The sequence below is a fragment of the Teleopsis dalmanni genome, chromosome 2 (assembly GCF_002237135.1).
Source record: "Teleopsis dalmanni isolate 2A chromosome 2, ASM223713v2, whole genome shotgun sequence".
NCBI lineage: Eukaryota > Metazoa > Arthropoda > Insecta > Diptera > Diopsidae > Teleopsis > Teleopsis dalmanni.
Genome location: NC_051847.1, coordinates 207,721,893 through 207,727,404, shown reverse-complemented (window position 1 = coordinate 207,727,404; position 5,512 = coordinate 207,721,893).

Here is a 5,512-nt window from a genome sequence, read left to right as displayed (position 1 = left end):
CTTATTTATGTACTTCACAAAGAGTTGGTAAACTCATGCGTACTTTATCATAAAAATGTCCTATTTGCACTTTGTTACAAGCAGGAGCAGTGCTCGTACTCCAAACTGAGATCCTTTACAACTTTGTTTTTATTTGGATTGCATACTTTGGCGACACTACAAATACTCGTGATACACTAACTCAAGCCGCAAACGCTCAATGCTCAACTCGATGCTCATATATTTGTTTTAAAATTGTTCTACTGAAACTATTTTTGTGTTCACATTACAAGTCGTCAAAGTAACTACTTCAGGACTAGTTGTATACCTTTTGGGAGTCAGTTAAATTGAATTGCCAATTATGCTACAAATGAAAGAAAAAACATATGTAGTTATATAGTTAAGTGGAGAGGTTAAAGTTTTATAATCAAGTAAATTTAAATGTTCTGTAGAGTTATACGGGAGCCAAATATAAATAATGTAATTACTTCTATTTTATAAAATTGACTATAGTTACAAGCGTAGTTTTTATATATATATTTTTATCAAATGTGTATATAGTATATAGACATGTTATAAATTTTTACCATCAGTCAAATCATATTTACATAGAAACGCAACTCTATGGAATTCTGTTAGTAGAATGTAGCAAGGGAATTATTCTAAAATATTGTCTTTCGATTGCATATTTGACGTTAGTTTCAGTTACCAATAAATTATTTCAAATTCTTTCAAAGAATTTATGCAAAACTATTATTAAATTTTTATTTAAAATACGAGTTTTTAACTTTTATTTGATTCCATTTCATTTGGTTGGCAATTTTTGTACAACTTCATAAATTTCAGTGAAGCAGCAAGCAAGTTTCTAAACTTTGTTAAATATTTTAACTGGATTTTTTTTTTGTGTAAGAACGAGAATTTTAATTTTTTAAATACCCGCGCTTATCCTATCGGTAATTTTTTTTATTTTCACGCTGGCAACACTATTATACACATTCTGTCAAAGTTTAACGCATATAGTATGATTAGTTTTTGTTTGGCGGCTATACAAAGAAGTCGAAAAATTTTCATTTATATCCAATGCTGGCAAAAATCATTACAAACACTTTTTATTTTTTCATTATTGCTTGAATATATCCAACTTCATGAATTCATCATCAATTCTTTGTGATGAATTTGGCTAAAGAAAAAAACACTTCTCTCTGAATCATTGTGTATCTTTAACATCAGCATAATTGTTATTTGTCTGCAGTTGTTTATGAGCCTTGATGTCCTTGCGGTGGCCATACATTCAAAGTAACCGTAAACGTTTCCCTTTAGTGGTTGTCGATTTAGCATAGCTATGTAACCAGCAGATATTGTCTACTCATAGAATGGGTTTGCAACAATAAGAGTAAAATGTCCATGTTGCATTGTAGACAACAATTATTACACATGTAGTGGAACGAAATGCATTCACGGCAATGGAAATTTTCATCAAAAGAGTTAATTTGACCACAGAAGAGCTACAAGCCTTATATTGCATCTTCATTGTTTTGTTTTCTTGCGGACTTCATCTCAATTTAGATAGAAATTGTTTAAAAGAAAGCCAATACTTTTTATTTCAGGTGACTAGCATAAGACTAAGTTGTTCAATAAGTGGTTCATCTATACAGAACAACAACTTCAGCGACTACAATACATACTTTAGTACAATAAGTTATATATATTATACTTTATATATTATTTTTTGGTTTTATTTTATGATTAGCTAAAAAAGTCAATTAATTAATAAAATTAATATATAATAAAATTTTATTGTTATAATTTAATAATATTCGAAATACCTCTCTATTGAATAGTTCATCTGAATTAAAGAGTTTATATTAAAAATTGATGCAATATTTGAAATAATATTCAGTTCAATTTCAGTACAATATAGTTAAATACTCATGGTAAAAGAGGATCCTCTTTTATATAAGTTATAAGAAAAAGAGGATCCTCTTTAGGTATTTTAGTATAGCAAATGAATCCTCAAGTTTTGTTTTTAAGAAACTTGAACAACTTGTCAGATGTTGGTATAACGATATTCTTATTGATTGGGAATCTGAAAAAAAAACTTCATCCTTACCGAAGTTGCATTTAAAAGGATTTATTTTCATCTCGAATCGCCGAAGCCTTCCAAAAACGAGTTTCATGATCCATAAAACATTGAAAAGTTTGACTATCGGTGCGTAAACCAAAGATCATCTGAGTGGATTCACACATTCGGAATGGTATGGTGAAAGCTGTTTTGGGAACATCAGCAGGATCAATAAGAATCTGATGATAGGGTTTACGAAGACCAAAAAACATTGCATTCTTTTAGGTAGTGTATAAAGTCATGAGTATGCGGAATGGGGCAACAATCGGGCTCGGTTATAGAATTAAGTCATCTGTGAACACCGCAAGGCCTCCATTCTCCGTTTTTCTTTTTTAACATATACGGAGGACTGATCGAAGAACTATTAGATGGTCTACAAATTCCAGCATACAGGAGATATTTAATTTCTACTTTAGCAGTTTTAATCATCTTAGGAGAAGGGCTACTTGGAAAACCGTTGGTCTATTGGTAACGATATGGTGAAATATATTACGAGTTGAAGTTGGGGAAAACGACAAATCGCTAGTGATTACTGGTAATTCTCTTAATATTGCATGGAATTTATCGTTACGTGTGATGCAAGTTCTAGTTCCAGACCATAATGCAAATTTAAAAATATTAATCTTATGACACTATTTTATGTTTATAAAGAGCCAATGTTTTACCATTGCTTAGGTTTTGATTCAATTTATTAGTTTTTATCATATTTATTTAACATCAAATAATTTCTATAATAATCTGACACACAACATCTTTTTATCGATATTAGTCACTGAAATTTTTTTGATTTAATTTCGGAAGTAATTGCAAATCCTTGTTCTTTGACTTGCAAATAATGGAGATTTTTATTTCTGAAATAGTATTTGCACTTGTTATACGGCAAATTTAGTTGCACAGCTGCTACTGATGGACTGCTCAATATGTCAATAATTTTGACAGAAGTTGATATGCTACTCTCATTGCTGATGTTGGTTATCGTTCATGTGGTACGATGATTCCAGTATTACTATATGAGTGTTCATAGAAGGCTCTTTGAGTGTAGCATCAGTCAAAGTGAAGCATCAATGTCAAATTAATGCACACCACCACAAGTACACTAACACAAGTGTGTAGTCACAACAGTATCTATGCTTGTCATAATACCTTAATGATTTCTCGAAGAGGTCAAACGCACAGCCATGTTGTGATGTACAATACATCGCACAGTGCTACGAAAATGGTGATTTGCATTTAGTTCTGGGACCTGGTGTTTGATATGTGCTTCCTTTGGCAATAGCCAAATATAAATCTCTACTGTTACTGTAACTAAACTGACAGTAGTTGTGATAAGCCACAAGTTAGCATATCTGTAACTGTGTCTGATCAACTGACACTATGAATTGTCAACTGCCTGGATAAAATTTGATTAGACTTGTATATTTCACATAACACTGAAACCTTTGTACAGTAGAGTTCACTAATTTCTTGAAATATTGATTTGTTAAACACCACCTCAACTGCGAATATTAAAAATTAATTTACTGCTTTTTATTGCATGTTTAACGTTTATGTTGAGAACATGGCAGTGAAGCCATTGTGACACGCTACATATAAAAATTAATTCCTGAAATCGCCAGCGGCTTGCATATTTAACTCATAAGTTTCATTTTTTTAATTGGCGTACTTCTGAACCTCACCGAATTACTGCTAAAACACTTAACCGTTTTGAGCATTTCAGGTATTGCCATTGCTATTTTTCGCTCCTTTTTATTTTGCAATTAATATTTAATTATTATTAATTTATACTTTTTTTGCACTATTTAATTTGTTATTGTTTATTTATAATTTCTGTGTTCCATTTTGTGGACTTGTGCTCAACTTGTTGCTCATCTCGTGATTCCCTTGTGCATATTTAATTTCGATTGCACCATTGTGAACGATTGTTGTGTAGTTTCCGGGCATGGACACAGTCACAACGCCAAAGTGAAATCCAAAGTCAAAGTCACACCCCCTTTCGCCTTGTGTTTGAGGGCCATTTTGTTTATTGTTTTGTATTTCTTTATGCCATTTTGTACTGTACAAATTTGTGTAATTTGCAGAATTTTGATTGACAAATTGGCACTTGTCGTGTTAATTGTATGCTCGGAGAGAGTTGTTGCTTTAATAGATTTTGCCGTAATTAATTAGCAACTCGGCTCTATGTTATTAAACTGTTATTATTTTTATTTTTATTTTCATTTTTACATTTATTTTTATAATATTTTTGTATTTTAAACATGCTTTGCAAAGGTTGTTATTTAGTTCCAATTACTGCTAATAGAATAAAAAGTATTGAATTTTAAATGAATTAGTTGGATTTATAAAAATGCAATAAAACCAAAAGATTTGGACTAAGAAAAGGAGGTATTAAATTTCGACTTAATTAGATGGATTTGTAGAAATGTAATAAAACCCAATCATTGGAATTACGTATGAAAAATATTAATTTTTAATATAGTCAGATAGATTTAGAAGAATATAATAAAATCAACATATTTGTACTAGATAAGATAAGATAAGAAACTGCACTGCGACCATAGCTGAACAGAAGATAATTCGCCCTTCGAAAGAAAGCCGTTGGTCACCTCCTACTGTCAAAAGAGGAAAGTAATTCTCGACCCAGTGATTTCTTTCTGACGTAGATCAAGAGTGGACAGTCACAGAGATTGTCCAGTGACAGTCTGGAAGACTTGTCTGCTTCTAAGCAGAGTTGACGATCTATCTCTTTAGGCAGACCCACATCGTTAAGGTGATACGGGAGTCCATGATGATCCATTAAAGATACCTTACCATAATTGTAAGGACAAACCAGCTCTCTACCTTGACGGTTACCTGAAATGTAGGGCCAATAGAGACTTTTTTAAGTTGAAAACCATTTTTCAATCACAGATCTAGGTGTAGACTAACTTAATTCACAATGTGGCTACAGTCCACAAAGTAAAATGGCAGATTCTGTTTTAAAAATTTGTACTAAAAAATAACTGGAATTTAAAATGAAATGATAGTTTAAAATTTGTAAAAATATTTTGAAAAAATTCATTTAATTTAATTAGCGACAAATTTTTTATTTTTAAGTTTATTGATGTTTATTATTTATTATATATTGATTAAATTATGATTTAAGAAAATAAATTTTAGTAGCCGATTTTAAAATAAAATTCGTAAATATTTCATTTAATTAATTGATGAAGCTTTATTGTCAAATTTTAGAGCCATCTGTTAGCTAATTTGCTTATACCTTCTGTTTCGGTGATCTGCCGAAAAATACTACTATACAAGATCAATGTAAAACGAATAGTTTTGGAAACAATATCTTAGTCCTTAAAGCGCTTATAGTAGAAATTTATAAGGCCATGTGTAAAGAACATCAATAAACATGAAAATGATATTACC